The 24,353-nt window shown below is 42.7% G+C and overlaps 1 long non-coding RNA gene across 1 annotated transcript; it reads left to right on the top strand.

Moving 5' to 3' along the window:
- Window positions 1-4,547: 4,547 nt before the first annotated feature.
- Window positions 4,548-12,251, top strand: LOC136631398 (uncharacterized). Its single transcript, XR_010793011.1, has 5 exons — window positions 4,548-4,621; window positions 6,050-6,199; window positions 9,299-9,357; window positions 10,132-10,163; window positions 12,121-12,251. It is a non-coding gene; the product is annotated as an uncharacterized lncRNA (long non-coding RNA).
- The last annotated feature ends 12,102 nt before the right edge of the window (window positions 12,252-24,353 follow it).

Genomic DNA, 24,353 nt, shown 5'->3' on the forward strand with positions numbered 1-24,353 from the left:
CATGTGTAATAGTTTTGCCACCACAGGCCTAGAGCGTACTGCCTAGCAGATACAGTGTGTGCTATATGGAAGCTACATCTGCTTGCTACTGAAGTTATAAGAAAGGTCAGTAACCAACAGAAGTCTGGAGATGATCTGCTGAGTGACAAGGAACTGATTGGAGCAAGACTCTGTACAGTAACAAGGACTCCCGTACTGTGGTTGAGGAACACTCACAACTCCAAACTAGCCTAAGTTGCCGAAGTTGCTACTCCCACATTACAAACTGTAGGTGAGACTGACCTCAATCTTCTGTAGGTGTGCATGCCACTGAGGATTTTACTAGTTAGACAACAGGACTGCTGTACAGTCGGGGATTGTTTTCCTTGGCAGGCTCTGCTGCTAGACAAAGGGTTACCTCTTAGCATTTAATAAACTGCTCTATGAGGGTCAGAGACCCAAAATCCATCCTACTGCTAATGGAATGTAAATTGTACTTGAAAGAGTCCATGTCAGAAAAGAAATGCCAATTCATGGACAGTCTGCAGAGCAATTGAAACTCACAAAGGAAGAATCTCAAACAGGAAATATCGACATAAAAGCCCTGAAGACTTTCGCTACTCACTTCCCAATGTGATGTTTGGCGTGTTTTTCTATGAGACTATAGAAATCTTGCATGATTTTCTAACTTTTGCCCAATTTCCTGTCCTCACAGCCATTCGGGAAACCACCTACACACTGTAGAAATGTAAATTGATGGCTTTCGTAGCTGTCAGTATGCTTATTTTATGCTGGGTGGAATTCATTTATAACACCAATTCCACAAAAGTTGGGACACTGTGTAAAATCTAAAGAAATGTAAAAAAAAAAAAAAAGAATTCAATGATTTGGAAATCTCATCTAACTTATATTTTATTCACCATAGAACACAGAACACATATCAGAAGGTGAAAGGAGACATTTTTCCATTTCATAAAAAAAAAAATTTAATAATTTAGAAATTGATGGCAGCGACACAAAAATTGGGGCTGGGCCATACCTACCATTGTGTAGCATCCCCTCTTCTTTTTCCAACAGTTTGTAAACTGGGAGGTGAGGAGACCAATCGCTGCAGTTTTAGGAGAGGAATGTTGTTCCGTTCTTGTCTGATGTAGGATTCTACCCTGTTTCCCTGAAAATAAGACAGTGTCTTATATTAAAGCTCCGCTAGGTCTTATTTTCAGGGGGTGTCTTATTTTTCCATGAAGAAGAATTCACATTTATTGTTGAACAAAAAAAAAATGAACATTTATTATATACTGTAAGTAGTTGTCATTACTGTGAATCCTGTAAAGAATTTCTTGTTACTACCATTATTTCCATGTACACACTGTCTGGAGACTGTAATGATCACCCCCTAAAGAATCAAAGTGACACACTGGTTGCCTGACTCATACACAGGGCCACAAAAATAAGGGCTGTAAAGTACCTGGCTCCCACACACTGTCTAGAGACTGCAACGATCACCCACAGCAGTTCCTGGACCACTTGTACAGCAGGGACGGTATTGCAGCTTCTGGCCACCAGGGGGAGCTCATTACAGCAGACTCACACAGCAGGCACAGAGCTACAGCTTACTTTCGGGGGAGGCCTTATATTTAGTACTTCAGCAAAACCTATACTAGGTCTTATTTTCATGGGATGTCTTATTTTCGGGAAAACGCGGTAGCTCCTCAACAGTAAGGGGTTGTCTTTGCTGGATCTTTTGTTTCATAATGCACCAAATGTTTTCTATTGGCAAAAGGTCTGGACTGCAGGAGGGTCAACTCAGCACCCAGACTTTTCTTATGTGAAGTCACGCTGTTGTGATGGATCCATTATGTGGTTTAGCATTGTCTTGCTGAAATATGCAAAGCCTTCCCAGAAAGAGACATTGTCTGGATGGGAGCATAGGTTGCTCTGAAACCTTTATATAGTGTTCATAATTAATAGTGCTTTTTAAGATGTGAAGCTGACCATGCCATAGCCACTAATGCAAAGTCAATCTTATCATAGATACTTTTGAAGTGTGCAATGATAATAGGCTGGATGGTTCTTCTCTTGAGTCCACAGGTCACACTGTCCGTGATTTGATTCATCTGGCCACAGAACAGCTTTGTATTTTGTCTCAGCCCATTTTAAATGAGCTTTGGCCCAGAGAAGATGCTAACATTTCTGGATTGTGTGAAGAAATAGCTTCTTACTTGCAAGATGCAGCATGAACTCGCATTTGTGGATTGTACAGCGAACTGTGTTCACAGACAGCGATTTCTGGAAGTATTCCTGAGCCCATGCAGTGATTTGTGTTACAGAATCATGTCTCTTTTTAAAGGGGTGGTCTCGCGAAACCAAGTGGGGGTATACACTTCCGTATGGCCATATTAATGCACTTTGTAATATACATCGTGCATTAAATATGAGCCATACAGAAGTTATTCCACTTACCTGCTCCGTTGCTAGCGTCCTCGTCTCCATGGTGCCGTCTAAATTCGCTGGCAGCTTGCTTTTTTAGACGCGCTTGCGCAGTCCGGTCTTCTCCTTTCAGCACGAGCCGCTTCAGTGTGCTCCCCGCTACAGCTCTTCTGCGCATGCGCAGATGAGCTGTCACTGCTCAGGAGCGCGCTGGAGCGGCCATTCTGTACCTTCCTCTGTTAGAGGAAGGTGCAGAGCCGCCCAGCTGTCCGGAGAACCCGCCCAGCTGTCCTGCCGTCCAGCTGTCCCGCCGTCCAGGTAAGTGATGGGCCGGGGGGGGCTGCCGCTGCGCCGGGGGGGGGCTGTCGCTAGGCCGGGGGGGGGGCTGTCGCTGCGATGGGGGGGCTGTCGCTAGGCCGGGGGGGGCTGTCGCTGCGATGGGGGGGCTGTCGCTAGGCCGGGGGGGGCTGTCGCTGCGATGGGGGGGCTGTCGCTAGGCCGGGGGGGGCTGTCGCTGCGATGGGGGGGCTGTCGCTAGGCCGGGGGGGGGCTGTCGCTGCGATGGGGGGGCTGTCGCTAGGCCGGGGGGGGGGGCTGTCGCTAGGCCGGGGGAACTAGCGCTGGGCCAGGGGGGTAAGTGATGGGTCGGGGGTGATGTTCACTGACAGGTGAAGGCCCCGGAGCCCAGCGCTGGGCTCCGGAACCTAGCGCTGGGCTCCGGGGCCTTCACCTGGGCTGAGGGTCTAGCGCTGGGGAGCCGGGGGCTAGCGCCGGTTACCTGCTGCCTGGCGGTGGGTGACTGCTCGGCGGTTGCGGTGCGTCTGGTCGGCGGCTGCGGGGCGTCCGGTTGCCATGGAGACACAGCTGGCAGCGTCTCGGGAGCGCGCACGTCGGGCTGCAGCGAGCGACGGGGAAAGAGCCGGCGGCCATCTTGGGGAAACTTTTATAAGTTGCTGAAACGCTGGAACGGTAAGTACAAACCAGCTAGGAAAGTCATTTACAGGGGTAATTAGTAATGTATGTTTAATTAGGGGGACTGGGCAAAAAAAAAAAATCACTGCTTCCTCGAGACATCTCCTTTAATGTAGTGACGTCTGAGAGCTCGTAGATCTCGAGCATCCTATATTAACCGTGGGTCTTGTCCCTTTCGCACATGAATTTTTCCAGATTCTCTAAATCTTTTGATGATATTATGTACTGTAGATGGTGGGCTATTTAAAATTTTCACAATTTTACGTTGATGAACATTTTAGTGAAATTGTTCTACAATTTCTAGATAGTTTTTTACAGATTGGTGAATCTCTGACCATCTTTGCTTCTGTGAGACTCTGCCTCTCTAACATGCTCTTTTTATACATAGTCATGTGACTTAATTGCAAATTGACCCTCTAGCTGTTTTTCATTAGTACTTCTTACTTTCCAAGCCTTTTGTTTCCCCTGTCCCAACTTTTGTGAGATGTGTCGCTGCCATTAATTTCTAAATTAGTTCATTTATTTTAAACAAAATGGAAAAATGTCTCACTTTCCACTTTTGATATGTGTTCTATTATGAATAAAATATGGTTATATGAGATTTCTAAATCATTTTAATTTACATTTACATTTTGCACAGCGTCCCAACTTTTTTGGAATTGGGGTTGTATTTAAACTCAGGACCCCGTTTATTGATAAGGGCATAAACCTGCTAGATTGAGCAACTCCCACTCTGGAGCACTTAATATGGCCTTGTAGTACATAGTCACCTGTTCATGTGAATGAACAGCATGTAAGACCACATGTAGCTTCCCCAAATATTTGGGTTAAAAAAGCTGGACCTTTGGTGATTAGCTAATTGTCATTCTTTGAAGAAATTGTCCACATTTTGCGCCCCTTTAGATGAGCATGTTTTTGCACCTATTGTTAATGAATATAATTAAAATTCCACAACTGTCTTGCAGCATTAACTAATAGAGGAGGGCCTTCGATCTGTAGAGTCCTTCTATTAGCTAAATATACTCTAATATATATGGACCTGATATCCTACTAAGTACAGTACAATTTGTCCAGTTGATGGGAGCTATATAAACTGATAGGGAGTCAAGCACCAATGTCCAGCCCTAAATGTATGACCCAATTACATGCTTATTACACATGCCTATGTGAAACTGTTACAGAACTGATCGTATAGTTAGAGGAACACTTCCCTATTCAGCAGTTCACTAGAGACAGCAAGGTAAGATGGACCAGGATGACTGTAGCATGTGTATTGTACATTGTATATGGTAACATTGTGCTGCTGTATGATTTGCATAAAGGAGTGTAAGTCTAATAGGAGACACGGGTTCCTCATTGCCTAGAGAGTCTCTAAAGAGAATTCAAGATGCATGATACCACTCTGGTCCCTGTGTGCTGAGTCAAGTATTCTAAGTTATGTGGTAGGGCTGATGTAGTGGTAGTGAGGTCATTTACAGAACTACGTCCACATAGAGACGTAAAGATCCATATGTAAGGCAAGTCTTTATAGCAGCCTGGAGACACACAGGGTAAAACTGATAGGAGCTGTATAATTCTTTTATGGAGTGAGGTCCCTCTAGTGGTGACTAGAAGAGGACAGATATACATTATTTAACATTGATGGCCGTGGGGTGATATATTAGCTGTAAAAAAAATAAACAGTGCTATTCACCTCCCATTGTGCCCTTCTTCACCGCTGCTCCAGTCTCTGTTTTGTCACGTGACCTCTGAGGCCAATAGGAGGCCGGCAGGGACGTCCTCAGTGATGTACCATAAACCTGCCCCAGGGATTCTGCATTAGAATACATTTGAAGGATGAAATCTAAAAAATGGAACAACTGACATAAAAAATACAACAAATATGAGTCATTTCAGATTTATTTCCACCTTCGGTGTGACCCGTCATCTGTACAATTCCACTGAAAACCAAATTGAAATCTTTTAGGGAGAAAAAATAAAAACAAAACTAAAATAATGCGGTTGCATAAGTGTGAACATCCTCTTATATTTGGGGATGTGGTTGAATTAGTCAATCACATTTAAACTTGTGTTAAATAGTCAGTACATGGCTGCCATTATTTACAGTGATTCTGATTTACCCACTATTAGATTCAGCTATCCTCCTCATCGCCTGCGTCACGAATGGGGAGGACCCTCCATGTAAAGCCTCTATGAGGCTCACCAAATATGGTGCCACTCAAAGTGCTTCAACATTGTGCCCAAATGCGCCCCTCCCCAGCCGTGGTTCTGGAGGGGAGCAAACAGCACTTCTGAGGCATGATGCTTCCCGTGGGGCTAAGCATGGTTGTCAGCCGATCTGCTGTAAAGGGAATTAGGTAATGCCTTACCCTTATAGTATTACAGATCTGTCATTGTATGGATTTGTAAGAAGTTACCCACAGAAATCTGTGGGACTATATTGTACCTCCAAGTGCCATGGCATGTTCTGTTATGTACAATAAATACTACAGGCACCATAGGGCTTCATATGGCCTATATCCAATGACCATAGGGACTTCATCTGTCATCAAAGAGGCTCCATGCAGCCGGTTTTGCCATGTGCATGATGCTTAATAGTGTATATATTTTTAACGGCATTTACATTTTGCTCACAACAAAGTTCTTGTTTTTCTGTTTTCTATTTCAGAAACTATGATGTGTCCTTGCGACCCCTTTGATGCTATTATAGTGGGAATCTTCTTTGGGTCAGTGGCGGTTATTGTACTGATACTCGGGGTCATCTTCCTACTGCACCAACAATTTATCCTTCCACAAAGAGAGAGGAAAGTGATGGAGGGTAACTGATTCACCATTGTTTACTCCACCTTGGACCTATAGTAATGAATCAGATGTCTGCTTCCATTCTAGTTACCTATAGGCTGCTATAGTTTTGGTTATGTCTTTGAATACCGCAAAGCACAAAACATCATCTGAGAGATAAGATAGGTCATTAATAGTTGATGAGCCGGGGTCCGCCACTCAGGAACCTAGCTGATTAGCTGAGCGGGCACATGCCTAAAGTACCACTATACACAGGGGTTGGCACAGAAAGCGGCTTCTTTGACACCTGTCCCATTAACTCAATAAGAGCTGCTCCTGCAGTTACAAGCACGGGGCACTACATAGGAATGAAAGTATGGCTCAATTCTTTAAAGTAGCCTTTAGTGGTTAATTTGTAGACAGACAATAGAATATGACAAAACCATGTCTGCTTTCTTCCAAAACACGGTGCCACACCTTTCCCCAGGCATTGCACCTAATTCATATTCACTTCAATGGAGCTTGAATGCAATATCAGACACAACCCATGGACAGATGTGATGCTGCTTTCTGGAAGTACTGTCTGAAAGGTCCTGGGAGGGCTGTAGTGAAGCTTCCACACATTGCAGAATTTCCACAGAGGAAATCTGCTGTTTATTTTTGTGTAGATATGAGTCAAAATATACATACGTTACATGGATTTTGTTGTGGATTTCACCCCTTCGTTTTGTCATGGGAGTTGTTGTGCCACATAGGGATCAAATACGAGGCAGACCACAGAGTTACAAAAATAGAGATTTTTATCACAACTGGAAAATGCAATGAACAGAAGTTAGTTTGAGAACAAGTAAACTGTATCAGTACTGAAATCAGTTTCTAACTATGTATAACTAAGATTAGGAACCCTTGACATAATAAATAAGAACAATAGCTCACATCTAGTCTGGAGAATTGCTTAATTCACAACTTGTTATAAAAACTGTTGAAGTTGAATTTTATCACTAATTGTTATCGCAGTCCAAAGGCAATAAGTCATTCTCTGCAGCATACGGAAAGAACTTTAACAACAGATTTCCAAGGCTAGTGTCTCAAGCCAGCCCTGCCCAGCACTCACTGTCCCCATTCACTGCCGAATGCATAGTCACGCTGCATGATGGTTTGTACTGCGTGCCTAATAGAAGGCCTGCAAAGTCGTCGGAACCTAGGGACCTGCCTGCATCCTAGATTATAAAGGATCCACAGCAAGACACAGTTCACACTACACGAAAGGCAAACTGCACAGACATGCAGGAACAGGACACTGATCAAATCAAATCCCATACTCAACATGTCTGCTCACACCTCATGTCCGACCACAGTCCACTCTGAAGATTCTAAAAGCTGCCCCCAGACACACGGGAACATAACACTGAACAAACAAAGGAAAGACCAGCACCCACAGTAGGGGAGCTGGTATAAGAAGAATGAGGATTTTCGTATTCGCTGAAATTGAGCTTTTTCAGACTTGGACATATAGTCCACCTTGCTCCAGCAGCAGCTTTCTGTATTTCTTTCACAGCCATGGTAACTCCTCCGGGCCAGTTGTCAGGCACTCCGCTGCCGTGCTCACACTCCTCTTCCTCTTTGCTGTGATGTGGCCTTGCTGCATACAGAGCTGCACTATTCTCACTGGACCCTCTGCACTATGTAGTCTCCCTCTCCCACTCCTACCTGAGGCCTTTGAGCTGCTCTTTCAGAATGTAGCTCCTTCTCTCTCTCAGTACCCTGCTGCACTGCTATCCTACTTTCTGTGATGTAGCAATAATTCTCTCTCTGTCTTGGGAGCAGACAATCACACCCAGACCTTCTGGGCATGCTCAGTTCACCTTAATTCCGCTATACTTAACCTTGTAGGGAGCTTCTAACAATTTGAGGTATTAGTGTATCTTGACGCCACCAGAAAAAATTGGTGGAGTCAAGATTGACAGGGGGTGATGCCCCCTGTAGCTGATTGGCTGCAGAGTTCGATGGGCTGCAGGTCCTGGTAGCCCACTAAACTCATGCAGCAGCTGCAGTGGTTACTGACAGGGATGGAGGCTTAGGGTGAGAGGTAAGTGTAACAACCTTACTCTTATAATATAAGGCTAACTGTTACACTAACCCTTCACCCTAACCCTCCATCCCTGTGACAAATTTGGGGACTCTGCTTTTTCTATGGTTTACCGCTGACAGTTCCCTGCTCTCAGTCACCCAGCACCAGCTTAGTAGTTTGCACTGCTGCTCCCCTTGCGGGCACAACTTCAGGGACAGCTGCTAGTGCAGTCGCCGCTGCTGTTCCCGGATACCACTTCTGCAGCAATGTAAAAGTTTAAAGCCGCTTTCGCTCCCCTCGCAGCCAAAGTATGGGGGAGCGCTGTAACTGCCATCCCCGGGTCCCACTCCTCTAGCTGTATGGATCCCGCTTCGGCTCCCTTGCAATTTAACTAGCATCCCCAGCTGCATATATCTATATTACTCCCCAAATGCACACCTGATTGGTCGTTTGGATTTACTCATTCGCGGTGATTGGTTATTTGGGTTGGCTGATTGACGGTGATTGGTTATTTGAGTTGGCTGATTCCTGGTGATTGGTTATTTGGTTTGGCTGGTTCACAGTGATTGGTTGTTTAAGTTGGCTCGTTTTCGAAGTGGGGGGGGGGGTAAGAGGCTAATATGCTCCCCGCCTCGTAGCTCGTACCTCCTTGCAGGACCTTTGCTTCTTGAGCCAATCGGGAGCTAGGGGTCTGACAGGGGCGTTCCTCCTGTCAAATCCCTAGCTTCCGGTGGCGTCAAGATACACTAATACCACAATTTGAAGAGATAAAATCTGTGGTGAAAAAAACAAAGCATAAATTGACATGCTGAGCATCTAAAAAATGCACTGTAAGTCAATGTATGCTGCGGACATTTCATGACATTTCACTCACATTGCCTGAACTGTCAAATGTTGTTGATATAATGCAGAAACTCAGTAGGATTTCTGCAAATTGTGAACATACCCTTGCAGGCTGCAGCTCCTTGAACATCTTCCCCCTGAGGTATATAGTACAGAAATACTGTATACACAAAGTTAGATATCACTGCAAGATTGATTTGATCTGTTTTCTGCTCTATTCAGGATTAACGACTAAGAGGCAAGGCTCATGCGTAGCGCATGAACAAGGGTACTCTACAGTGGTAAGTAGTATGCAAGGAAAAGGAAGAAGTTTTACTATGTAATACTAGATTTGCATAAATAGATTAATTGAAGGGAGATCAGTGGGTTGCATTTGCTGGGTACTCAAACAATCATGAAAATGGGGGGCATCTGGACCCAGCAGGAAAGTCATATAGTGAATGGAATATATGGTAATAGCTGTGTGTGCTCGCTAATTTAAACTAAAGGGTGCATTCACATCAGAGGTGTAACTTTAAGCTTCTGGGACCCCAACTATAATGCTTTATTCATAGTACTGAGCTCCCTACATAGAGAAGAGAAGCCTTATGGGCCCCTTAAGGCTCCTGGACACGGGTGCAACCGCATCCCCTATAGTTACGCCCCTGAATAGCAATAGCTTGGCATGGCTGAAAAGTTTTCACAGCATCTATTTAGTTATCTTGAGTTATTTGTATCCACATTTTCCTGCTTTCTCGTGCAGCGCAGGTGCTGCAGCAATCTCAGAATGCTCAACCTGGGCATTCTAGTTCCTAAATAGAATGCCAGGACTGTAGTGAAGACTGACATGGGTAGAGGATTAGATGAAAGAGCTGGGGAAATAACTAATATCAATGTATATTAGTATATTCACATATTATTGAGATACTGGCTGATAGTGACAACCCCTCAGGATACTTGAATTAGCTGGTTGTCAGGTTGTCACCCAAAATCTTCCAAACCGACTCAGCTAAGTACAATATGAGTTCACATAGAAGGGCAAGTCAAGGACTAATTTTTCAGTTTTTGCATTTTAGGGCTATTGCTAAATCGTGGACATTGAGATGAGGTGAGTTCTTGCATAATAAAATCACTTACTGTATACATTATTAGCCACTGATCAGCAATAAGTTATCCAACTACGTCACTTAAAGGGGTTGTCCACCTTTAAGTCCCTTTTTATAATTTAAGTAGAGTTTGGGCTCACTCAGACTTGCATATAAAATTCCAAATACAAATGTGCAATATAGAGCTTTTTTTACAGTATGTTCCTAATAGGGTAGTTTCACACAGGCGATCACAATATTGCCGCGAGAAAATCGCTGCAAAATCGCATCTTTTTTCCAGTGATTTTTAAAGCGTCAGTGCCGCTTTTTCTCACAAAAAACAGCGCTGCATTTGCGATTTTCTTGCCCGATATCGCTGCGATTATTTTAGCACCAAAGTCAATAAGACTGTGGAACTGACTTTTTTAATGTTAAAAATGCATCGCAACGCACGAAAATCACAAGTTTGTGCTTTGCGATACGATAAAAAGCAGTTTCTATAGGGAAACATGGAAGATAAAAAGATAGGGCATACCGCAATTTTTTTCTTGCAACATCGCATGAGTGAAAACATTGCAAATGTGAAGGAAACCATTGAAAATCATTTGTTTCATAATTCTGCATTTTTATTCACTCTCATGTTGCGCCAAAAGCACGCAAATTAATCGCCTATGTGAAACCATCCTTACATCTGAGCCAGATTCCAAACACCTTGTTCAGATCGGACATAATAGTTGTCCTTAAAGCACACATATGCACACAACTAGTAAATGTTGAGAACAAAACTCTTAATAACGAAACGAAAAAGTGGAGAAATACCTCTTCAAGGAGGCGTACCATATCCCCTAAACCAAACCCCTCTGTACTCCGCCTGATAACATGCTCCCTGTCCTACCAACGGCAGTTCCTGCTAGCCGTAACCAACCGGCACCTGCAGTCATACTGATTCTGCCACTATACGGCCTGACCATTGTCTATGTGTATAGCATCCCTCACTCTCCACCTCGCCATACTGTGCACATCTCCAGCCCCTTTACCTTCTGTATCACCCCATTACTTGTAGTATGTAAGCTTGTTGGAGCAGGACCCTCACCCCTATTGTCTCCATCAACTGATTACTATGTAACCATGGTTTAGTTTCTGTTTTCCCCTGCTTTGTAAGCGCTGTGGAATATGTTGGCGCTATACAAATAAAGATTTTTATAATTATTATTTGCGTACAAAACTTGTGTGCGCAATACGCAGTGAATAGAACTCATTGATTTCATTTGGTTTGTTCACATGAACGTATATTGTGTGCGCATTTTCAGCTGTGCAAAAAAAGATATAACTCGCTCTATCCTTCTGCGCATTTTCACCCCCACGTTCCCCGCAGAAGTCATTTGGGGGTACGCAAATTCATGCAGAATATGCAAGGAGATACGTGAAACACCGCGTAATTTTGCTGGAAAAAAGATCACACCTGGAACTAATTGGGCCTTCAATCGGTGCGGGCAGAATAAGTACTGTAAAATACGCTGGCACTCGTGCAAAAATGCCTCATTCACGGTGCATAAAGGTCGGGATAAGGTGTGCACAATGGTGAAGCCAGCCTGAAAGCAGCCAAATTATACAGATTTGTAATACACACGTGTGAATGAGCCCTCTATCTACATAAAAATGGAGTCAGTTGTACACATATTATATTACTTATTTTGTATTGATCCGGTTACATGTTGTATTATACTCCAGAGATGCACTCTCTTCTGATGGAGTCAGTGTGTGTATATATATATATATATATAAAATATATATATATATATATATATATATATATATACACATACATATACACACACTGACTCCATCAGAAGAGATGGAGGATATATATATCACTTATGTTGTACTGATTCTGAGCTACACCCAGTATTGTACCCACTGTGTATATACATTATATTACTTATCGTGTACTGTCATAATTATTGTTTTTTTCCTTTATAGAGTCGGTATTATATGTCCCAGGATACAAACCACAAAGATAAATTCAACAGTCTTGCAATCTCTGGTGCAGCCAGCAGGTGGCAGTGTGGTCCCAATTTACATTAGTGAACATTTTTGAGCGCCTGTTCATAGCCGTCTTTTTGCTATTCATTTTAGTTGTAAATTATTTCTACTTTTGTTTCTTTATAATATTTTTGTTATGAATTTCAGATTGTATCTTTCATTATGGAATTAATGAAATTATTATCCATTCATTAAAATCAATGAGATCTGATGTTTCAGGCCACAATTGCTTTCATAATCACATCCATGCCGTGTTATATTCCAGTATATGTACAGGTTACAAATTCTAGGAATATTCCAGCTACAAGCATACCTATGTATTGGATATGTGATAGATGTTAGATCAATGGGGGCATCTACCAATCGCTAGACTTCAAACTCCATTCAGACTCATGCTAATCTCAGTTATGCAATGATCAGTGGGGGGTCCCATTTAATATGTGCTAAAACTTCCAGAGCCTCGGGAACTAAATTTGTGATAAAACAAGCAGATGTGGATCTGCTGTGCTACAGGTTGGTTTGACCTCAGACCAAATCCAAAGATAACACCCTTTCACCCCACCAGTTGGGATCTGGTCATTACTGCAAGATTCCCAGGTCATTATGCTAGAATGGTCCCAGTAATGTGGCTGCTGATGCAACTACAGACTAGTACTTGAGTGTTTGAATAGAGGCATAGTCGGAGGAGGCAGGCAGCATAACTTCAGTACAAGAGACCGTCCAGAGTTCAGGACACAGAGCAGGTTCAGCACCAAAGAGGCAAGGAGTCAGGGCAGACAGAAGAATAGTCAATACAGCAAGCCGAGATCAGGAATGGATGGGGCTTTGATCACATTGTGATTACCGCACTGTGGAACTGTACATAACACAGGCTTTGTGTGCCTTTATTTAATGGGCAAAGCATCTGTGAAACCCACACTTCTAATCATGATGCCTTAAAGGAAGTCAGTGACTACTGAAGCATTCATGTGACATAACTCCGGCCAGGAAAGAGTCACAGCACATGTGCCTGTTCACTCAGTGTGGCGCAAGCGTGGTAACTGTGGAACGCATGACGTCTCCAGCGCGACGGAACTGAAGACTTTGTGCGCGTTTTTCTCAGCAATCAGCAGGGAAAGAGGTGGACGGCCCACCATTAATTTGCATATCGCGTGCGGTACACTTCACGAACAATATTTGGAGACACAGTGAAACACAGCAAATGTAACAACATGTTCTTCATATCATCGGACATCTGCAAATATATTCAGTTGGTAGTCCAAAAGTAGTGACAAACTTCCTTCAATCAAAATACCTTTTGCCAATTAGCTCTTGAAAAAGTCCTTATAGCCCCATTTATACGCAAAGATGATCGCTCAAAATTCGTTCAAAAAATAGTTGGATTGACAGTTTGAGCAATCATTTTGCATAAGCTACTAATGGGCATTAATGGCCATTAGTAACTTATTAGCTTCATTTGCATGTAAATGAGGCTCCCTTCGCTGTATGCAGATAACAGCAGGCGGTCTGTTATTTGCATACAGCCCCTTTCTCCTGCTTGGGGACTGCAGCTGAATACAATGTTATCAGAAAAGCAAAAGATGGGAGCATTTACACTGCACGATTATCACTCAAAAGCCATCGTTTGAACGTATTTTGAGTGATAATCGTTGCATGTAAATCAGCCTTAACACAGAGGTTCACTTACTTTTTTACTGCACTGGGGACACTTACCCAATGAGCTCAATAAAAGTCATGAACAATGTGTGTTAGCAGATTAACAAAATTGTTTGTCTATAATTATGACTTAGATAACAACCAGACCGCAATTTATTAGCAATCAGTGCAGAAGTTCAGGTAATTCCCTGATAATGACTATATAAGATAATTACAAAGCTTCCAATTCTCTATGACACTGTTTGTATTGGAATTGTTCCCTTTTACAAATAGGAGTAACCTATCAGAATTTTGCTTAACTTATATATAGTGCAGAATGTAAGAAGTGATATGAAATCTCATCATAGATATCACTATAACACAGCGACCCCCATAGGTGGAGACCTGAATTGGTCTCATATTCTTGTATTGAGATTATTACAATTATAAATATGTATTAGGGGATTGTTATGTATTTAGTAATTCCCTAATGTATATTTAATGATATGTAATTGCTATGTATATATATTCCATGATATGCAGTTGCAAGAAAAGGTAAGCAAACCCTTGGGGTGTAACCATAAGGCATGCAGAAGCAGGAATCACAATGGGCCCTGCTGCCAGAAAGTGTCCAAAATGACCTATTTCATGTAAGAAGACAATAGCATAATAAATAGTAATGGGAAGTGGGAGTCTTTTGCATTGGGATCCACAAATCCATGTCTCTGATCATTAGAGAATATGCCCAACCAAAGAAATTTTTTCTATTTCTCCATATATATTGATGTATTTTGCCATAAATATCTGATCCTTTGGGTCTGACTGCAGGGAATCCCAGTAATTGTGAAAACAGGTGCGCCCCATCTCATGTCCCTATTAGTCAAGTGGACACAAATGCGTGGTAAATCTCCATTAGGGTATGTTCACACAGTGCAGATCCGCAGAAAATCCACAGCTAATCCAAATGCGCAGTACCAAATCCTAAAACAAAGCGAAACAAAAATTGCGCGGTGCACTCAGGAATATGGCTGCTATCTACTCCAAAACAATGTTAGGAACCAGTTTCCACTTACTTCACCAGGGGAGGAGATCTCACTCTCACTACTCCCTCATTCCAGGTCCGTTCATCAATAACCAACAGATGGTCCAATTGACAGGAGATCCAACGGATTTATTAATAACAGGTTGGTACAGCATCAGGACATCAAATGGCCCATCACAATACATGTGAATCTCATAGGCTTGAAAAAGGGCAACTAAGTGCCCAAAACGCGTTGCCATGAGTACCCAGTGTCTATGATGTGCAGTTGCCCTTTTTCATGCCTATAAGATTCATATATATTGTGATGGGCCATTTGATGTCCTGATGCTGTACCAACCTGTTATTAATAAACCCGTTGGATATCATGTCAATTGGACCATCTGTTGGTTATTGATGAACCGACCTGGAATGAGGGGGTAGTGAGATTGAGATCTCCTTCCCTGGTGAAGTAAGTGAAAACTGGTTCCTAACATTGTTTTCGTGTACATAGCAGCCATATTCCTGAGCGAAGCACACAATTTTTGTTTTGTTTCATTATCTTATGAGCAGTTCCCTGTTGGTGTTGGACATTGGGCCACCGCTCTCCTCTCTTTTGGTGGATATTCATAGTACAGGAAACAAGACCTGCATTGCAGTTTTAAAAATGCCAGCTGGGATCATAGGTGTACAGTAGTTCACACATCTGGGACTTCTTTGCCTGTTTACTCTTGTAAGTAGCACCTATACTTCTGATCTTTCATATTCTGGTCCATTTGGGGGCGCCGGCTAATTTTTTAGCTAATTCTGTTTCTTACAGTGGAAAATCCATGAGATTTGTATATGTAACTGAAAACAGAGCAATCAGACGCCCACCAATTAAAATATGTATAATAAATTAATATATTATAAAATGTTGCAGGTGGAGAAGACCCCTTTAAATGGGTCTAAGGCTTCATTCCCACGAGCGTATGTCAGCCAGCCGTTTTCACGGCCGGCTGATATACACTACCATCTGGGGCGTAAAAGCTTGTGAGCAGGCGCACAAATCTAACGTTTGTGTGCCCGTTCACACGGCATGGGCCCCGGCGCATTATACGCCAAGGCTGCCATGCCGTTGAGCCTTCCCCTTCTCTCCCCCTCACTGGCTCACCTCTGCTCTCCTCCCCTCCTGTTGATTCCAATGGGAGGCGGCAAGACGGGAGCAGAGCTTAGCTCCACCCCATCTCCTCCCACTGGAATCAGCCGGAGAGGAGGAGAGAAGAGGTAGGGAGTTTAGCAGTCATGCTGCTAAACTCCCTCCCACCTCCCTTCTCCGGCCGCTGTCATTGGCTCCCATAGGAGCCCATGCAGCGGCCGACATATTCCGTCCCAAAAGATAGTTCCAGGACTATCTTTTGGGCCCGACGTAAAAATGCTATATAGGCCGGCCAGGCAATTTCATGACACGGGAATATGGCCATGTTATCTGATACATCAGAATCCAATACATCAGATCACAGCGTGTACGCTGTTGGGAACGAGGCCTAATGGTGAAGCTTGACTTTAAGTTGAGAAAATGTATATACAAACATATCCCGAAGTGTATATGAAAAAGTTGAGCCTGTTTTACCACTCTAACAACCAGTCTACATAATTAGTCTGACAATCCAGTTAGTGACTGTGGATTTCTTTGTAACAGCTCATTATGTATGGTCTTTCATCATATCAGGAAATGTGAAGGAACCTGAGTGAACATGTTCTTTGCTACTTTGTGACTAAACTTCCAGGTCATTCATTTACATTGTCAACCTAAAGCCCCATTTACACGCAACGATTATCGCTCAAATTTCGTTCAAACAATGGCTTTTGAGTGATAACGTTGTGTGTAAACACTTCCAACTTTTTTAGGTGAGTTTAAAATCCCTCATTCAGCCTGAGAGATAACAGGGACCACACACTGTGTTCTTTATGGGAGCAGCTGATTACATTGTATTCAGCTTATAGACCTGGGCAGCACATGCAAAGTCCACACCACATACTGGGATTTGCAAACAGCTGCTGGTGGCTCATTTAAATGCAAATGAAGGTAATGAACTGCTAATGGACATTAGTGTCCATTAGCAGTTTATGCAAAATGATCACTGAAACTGTCAATCTTTCAATGGCTTGAAAGATTGTCTTTGTGTAAATGGACCTTCACACTTTACTGCAATGATCAGTAACTAGGCAGGACATTGGGCAGATTGTAACCAGTAAGATGTGTCTGTAATAAGGTGAGACATAAACCCAAGATATAAGTCTTAGAGGTCCAACAAACACAAAGGTATCACAGGTACTCCAACGATTAATTGTAATTTGTGGGTGAATCCAGAAGCAATTCTCCTGCAGTGTCTCCCAGGGAAAAAGAAGCGGTGCACAGTTGTCCTTGAAATTAATTGGCTTTGCTTTTAATGCATGGACAGATTGGGTCTTTCAAAGTGAGAGAAGACAGAGAGGTCCTTTTTCCTTAAAGGGCTCCTGAATGGGGTACCTCAAAATGTCCTAATAGTGCATTTGAAAGTGGGTTCTCTAAACCAGTCAACCTTTTAAAGTCTCTTTCCTGGTCCAGGTGGACAATGTATTCAACGTCATTTGTGATTGATTACTGAATCTAAAAACAACCCATTCCTTGGTCTGCCGGCATCAATAACCAGATCACCCTAATGAGACTTTTATGGCATGTCTTATTGAGATGAAGTTTCATTTTAAACTAAGGCATGTTTGCTATGTTGTTGGGATGAATGCCCAGTTGAGGTCATTCTCTCAATATATGGGTGCAGCAATTTGCTCTGCTAAAGCATTACTGTGATCAGTGATTCCAGCTCAGCTACACTGTCTACCAGGAGTCTATGGTAGTCTGAAATCTACTTCCTGCCCCATTCCAGCCTTCTGTTCTCTCCCTCCCCCATGCTTTACACTACTTAGTTGCTTATTCAGACTGCCTGCTGTGTATTAGCACATGTCCACCATAACCCCAGCACTGATTGCAAACAGAGAATATTAATATCACAGCAAAGGCAGAAAGACCATAAGGCCTTGTTCACACGGGCAACAAAGTCGCGTTGCTACCATGCTACAAGGCTACTAAGAGTCAGCCAATCACAGTCAGCGCTTCCAGGAGGCAGGGATTTTTCAATCGCCGTCCAGAAGACAAGAAGAAGACCAGTGTTGGGGGCCGAGAAGAAGCTGCGGCGGAGCCCTGGACAGCGCGGGAAAGGTGATGTATACTTTTTTACATTTTTTTTCTTAAGCTATGGCTAATTTTCGGGGTAGGGCTTATATTTTAAACCCCATGCGCAATGGCTGTAGATAGATGCCGATGTGTCTGAATTATATGGGTTCTCGCAAGGTGAACAGTCCCGTGCATGTGCAGTACACAGTTATGTGCGGTTACTGGTATGGGCAGAGTTATGATTGGTTGTGCACTGGCACATGCACAGATGCTGCAATAGGACGCCGGCATGGTAGAGGTTTATGGTATGAGTTTACTAAGTGGAGGATACTCTCAATTACTGGCCCCTGATGGCAGACACCTGTGCCGCATGGATCTGGACCTATGACAGCCAGTGGTGGAGGTATGTCTGTCTTGTGTTTTTCTATTGGTATATGCTTTTATATATATATATATATATATATATATATATATATATATATATATATATATATATATATATATATATATATATATATATAGTTACTTACTGCATGCTTGAAAAAGACCGCACAGAGATCGAAACGTTGCAGTTCAGTGTTGAGAAAAAAAGTTTTTCTTTATTTTTGATACCAAGTTCCTGAGTGCTGATCCGTATATGAGATATTCTGGAACCAACGCAGACTGTGAGATCTCTGACTACAGGTTGCAGACTACTCAGAAAATCGATGTGACACTATTTCAACATAAAATCAACTTTATTTGAAAAGTGAACCTTCCCCCCTTACATGTTACTCATATGCTGGGTTCAACAAGCCTCCATAAGGGGGAGTTAGAGTTCTGGTATACATAAAAGATAGGTTCTGGGTTATAATCAGTGAAGATCATGTATGTCTTCTTAAGATAAGAAAGTGAAAGCATACTTCTCTTTCCTAAGAACAGCAGCAACTACCTTCACACCACTTCTTGTTTACAGTAAATGACCCCAGAGGTTTCTTTATCTGTGAATCAACCTGCAGTCTTCCTGTCTGAGAGCTGCTCATCACAATACTACATGTATTGTGGAGAATCTTACAAAGATATAACATTCAAATAACTATTGATGTATCATCCATCATTTATACAGCGCTGGTAGGTCCCACACACATTGAAATTGCTTGTTTCGAATCTTGTCCTCAATGGAGTCCACGGTCTAGTTCTCTATGTCAAGTATCCAATGATAGATTTTGTGGTCAACTTTCTAATTAGCCAAGCATCCATGGAAGTGGTTGGAAACCAACGTACCCACTGGAAACCCACATAGACAAACCCTCGCATACAAACTCAGTGAAGATGTAGACCACTGCTAACTAAGAATGTCAATACTTGATATGTTATTTGGAAACCCATCAACAAGCTGGTGTTGACAGATTCATTATTCATATTATATGTCTTTGAATTTTCTCCTGTTAATTCCTAAAGTTTTTGTCATACACAATGGACATGGATCCATCGAACTACAGACTACTTTAGCTTTGGACAAAGCGACACATGAGGAACCCTGGTCTTCACTCCTTAAATGAACCAGTCGGGAGGTGGGCATCATTGCAGAGTCCCAGTGCTCTCAGTGATCTCAGTGCTCTAGCAGCTGATACTACTAGAGGACTAAGTGCTGAAGATGAAGGTATGAATAGGAGTATAGTCAGACGGTCAGGATTGAGTAACAGGAACAAGCCAGAGGTCAGGTCACAGAGAACAAGTTCAGCAAAGTGAATCAAGCCAGAGGTCAGGTCAAGCAGCAGATGGAAGCATGGTCAGTATAAGGAGCCGGGATGAGAAGCAGAGACAGGAATGTAGTCAGGTAAACCCAATGCTGGGAATGTGAGAATCAGAACTAAGGTCCCATTTAGACGGGAAGAATGTCGGGCAAACGATGCCCAACACTCATCCCCGCACATACTCACCCCTGTGCTGCTGCACAGGAGCTAGTATCGCTGGCTCACAACGGGGAGGCTGCAGGAGATTTCACTTCTCGCACTCCCCCGCCTCTCTCCATTAACATAGCGGCCGTTCAAAACTATATGACTGCTATTTAAACTCAATGATCAGCATAAAAGATGGACGATGTGCTGAATGCTAATCATTCAGTGTAAATAGCAGCTGTTCAGTACTGAACGGCCGCTATGTTAAGTCAATGGAGGGGGGCAGGGAAGCGCGAGAAGAGAATTCTCCTGCAGCCTCCCCGCCCCCATGCCGGCCGCTCTGTGAGTGAGCCAGCGATACTAGCTCCCATGCAACAGCACAGGAGCGAGTGTATGCAGGGACGAGTGTTTGGCATCATTTGCCCGACATTCATCCCGTCTAAATGGACCCTAACTTGCATGAACACCTTGAGAAGAACAAATAGACCACAATACTCAAGCACCTTCCATAGAATATCTGACATAGGCAGGTGTAAACTGTGATTGACAGGGGAACATTTTGCCTGGGTGCACTGGCACCTTAAAATTGGCTGCTACAGCCAGTGCAGAAGCGTGAGACTGATGTATGCTAGGAAGAGGATGCTGTGGCCAGCAGGAGAAGTAAGTTGGTGGCCACACATTGTCATAGTTTTTCAGAAGATAAATGGTGACCTATTCGCCTGATACCAAGTCATCGTCCTCACTACACGGAAAAAATATGCTTGTTGGGCCAAGATGAAGCCTGCTTATAGGGGAAATTTAGATAAGTGCTACAGGCAAAATGATTCTTCAAGAAATGAGTTAACTATGGGAACCTCCCTATCAACATCCATACTTTGATCAGCCAAACCTGAATGCTCACTTTAGGGAAGGGGATGGAGCTATTTCCAGACAACCTTAGGAAGCTTATCTCCCCTGGGAACAAAGGATTGGGCATGTTGTAATTGAACATACTCAAATCAATGATATCAAATCTATAATGGCTGAATGTCCAGAAGTTATCATCTGCTGTTGGATGATACCTTCTGGACATTCAGCCAAACCTGAAAACTCATGGCCTTTTATCTAATGTGCATGGCCAGCTTTAGCCTTATAATGCAGGGCAATTACAAGGTAAGAGACCAAAGCCAGTAATATTCATAAGGATGTTTATAGAAGCTGTTTATACAGATAAGATGTGGTCTGTTTAGATGTTGCATTGAGCAATATAGCAGGATATGCAGTGTAATAAAAGTTTATAACATACGCACATGACATACTAGACATTGCAATCATACCCTCCGGTATTTAGAAGATGATTATTCTGCAGCAGGCTACACAATTACAGAATGTAGGATGCATTACATTCATTTGTTTAGTTTCCCTGCTAGTTATGTGACTGAAGCCTTCCAATTACAGGGAATAGAGTAGCTGCCATGATAAAGCTGCTCTAATGTCACCTTTCTGTCATCATCACAGATATGAGCAATGGCACTTTTTGAACAAACACCTTGAGTTAAACAAATTAATCAGAGAAGATTTATTTTAATCACTTGTTTGGGGGACCGCAATGGGGGCTGATTTCACCCCTTACTAGATTAATCCCATATATATTCTACATAGTCATTTTGTAGATTATCTATTTCATGACAGGTGATACAGTACCAATGCTAGTTCACCTTCTGTATGCTCAGTATGATTCTCTCTGAATTCTAGTTACACCCTAACTAGTGTTCTGCTTGGGCAAACAAGCTAGCAATAATCATAAATCTGGATGTGTCAGAACTAGTTCAATCCGCTTTAACATGAGCAGCTTTGTTGCATTTAACACAATAGGTTATATTAGACTCAAAGTCTCTGTATTGACATCTTCTCTGAGTATGTGATTCGAGATACTGATGTATAGTCCTAAACATGTACAGTATGTTATGTCACAGAGTATGTAAATTGTCTTCAGATACCCCTGAAATAATTAGCTATAGAGATAAAACAATAATAAGTCCAATCCATTGTCAGGAGAGGTGTAAGACTGCATTCTTTGCTGCCTCTTTCTCCTAGGGAAGGGATTATCTTCTGGGCTACATGTTTCTGCTTGTTGTGTTTTCAGAAGGAGGTTCTACACAAAGATTCTGAAAAAACAGAACATTAACTTGCTGTAGGAGGTTTGAATGTTTCGGAAACCAATAATTAGCAGATTACAAGTACATACAGTGGTTCTATACTCTGGCCAAAAATTCCATTATTATCAGGTCCTACAGGGACTTTCTGCATCATTGGTCTCTGGCTTTAAGTAATATGTCTACTTACCTTATGCTCATAGTGAGTGTATACCACAGGGTTATAGAGTGCTAGCAGGTGGGGGGACTACCTTGTCATGGGTTTCAGGTCCTGGATGCCAGGAAAGGTGCCAATTAGACCATTTTCCATGGACAAGGTATGCAGGTATAAGCGTAGAAATAAAGCTATGCCAGAATGAAGGATACAAAATACAAGAGTAGGTATAGACATCACATAGCATACAGACAGCAAAAGTGCTGTGTACAGGTGCAATATACTGGTAGACATCCCTTTCACATAAGCCACAGGTCTTAGACCTTTCTGTTTATTTTATTTTTTTCTTTATTTTGGTGTATCCTTGGTGCTCTGACCTAATGGCTATTATATATAGCAGATAGATTAGATCAGTGTTCGTTCTTACAGTCTGTCTATAGCGCAGTATTAGTGCTTGGATATTTAACTACTACAAATAGAAGCTAGCACTTAGACTACTCCTAAGCGATTTGGCTTATATCTAGCCAGGGACTAGGGCTGTAAATCTAGCTAGAGGATAAAGCGGCTATTTTGGCTATATGTTCATCGAGCCATTTTTTTTACAATTACTCGGTTCCGCTACGATCTATATTCTCTGTAACATTCTGACCTCAGAGGGCAGCCCCAGCCTGACATAATAGAGGCCCTTTGGGTGATAGTCCGCTGGAGTAGTTGATTATAAAGGGTGACTATTTTTAGATATCTTATTCGATAGCCACGTATTATCGTGACTATCCTACTGAACAAAAGCACCTTGCTTATACAAGATTTGAAATCATTATCAAATTTATTATCAAATCTGAGCCACCATATGACCGTATTTGCATCCTTTATACATGTCGGATCTATTATGATCATAAAGTGCTGTATCATTGACTCACTGCTTCATCTAGGCTCCTGATGAACCACAGTTTAGACTGTGGGGAAACGCGTCGAGCTTTCTATATACGGATTTCTCGACTGTGAGTTCTTCGATATTCATAAGACATCCTTATTAGAGATGAGCGAGCGTACTCGGCCACACCCCTTTTTCGCCCGAGTACCGCGATTTTCGAGTACTTCCGTACTCGGGCGAAAAGATTGGGGGGCGCAGTAGGTGAGTGGGGGGTTGCAGCGGGGAGTGGGGGGGAGAGGGAGAGAGAGAGGGCTCCTCCCTGTTCCTCGCTGCTACCTGCTACCCCCCGCGCCGCCACGCCTCCCGGCGCCCCCCCCGAATCTTTTCACCCGAGTACTGAAGTACTCGAAAATCGCGGTGCTCGATCGAGTAATTACTCGAAACGAGTATGTTCGCTCATCTCTAATCCTTATCTGTGGGAGAAATCCCCTTGTACTCACTTGTCCTAAACAGCCTGGGATACCATTTTGCTTTATCGAACAGATAGCAGCAACCCTGATAGACTTGCAATTAGCCATCCATTGCATTCTGAAAGGGTAATTGATTACTACCATCGTTATATTACCATCAGGGTTGAGATTACTAGGAAACTTACAAAAGTTCACCCATGCATCAAAACATCTTTTTTTCATGGGGAACGAACCTATAAGTCCTAGTACTATTTTCAATAGCACTTATTCATGATCAAGTCTCCCTCATTTATCTATTAATAAAGTGGAGACCATTGTCGAGAAAGGGTATTTGTTTATCCTTTGTTTTTTACGTTGTGTATGTATGTCAGCCCATATATGTTTTTAGAGTATCCTTAATAAAGAATCTTCAAGTTTTTAGTCTGTAACTGTGAAAGGGCTTTATTATAATATTATAGACTTTTCCATCTCTGTGAATAGTTTCCTCATACTGGTAGACATCCACTCACATGCCCAGCACATATTGGAGGGAGAGGCTGCTTAGTATTTCTCTTGCACATAGATAAGGCATACAAGGGTGGCAGTCCCAGCAATACATGCAGTGCACCAAGCAGGCTTACAGCCTATTAATGGCACTCCATACAAAAGTTCAGCTTGCCCCCCCCCCCCCCTTCCCTCCTTACCTGTACCCCTACCTACAGCTGAAAAACAAATTTACATACATGATCTATCCCCTTGGCATAAGCTTTCCAAACATGACTCATTTCCTGGACTTTGTGAGAGTTTGTTTGTAGCCCTTTAGGCTGTTCAT

This window comes from Eleutherodactylus coqui, chromosome 6, assembly GCF_035609145.1.
Source record: "Eleutherodactylus coqui strain aEleCoq1 chromosome 6, aEleCoq1.hap1, whole genome shotgun sequence".
Lineage (NCBI taxonomy): Eukaryota > Metazoa > Chordata > Amphibia > Anura > Eleutherodactylidae > Eleutherodactylus > Eleutherodactylus coqui.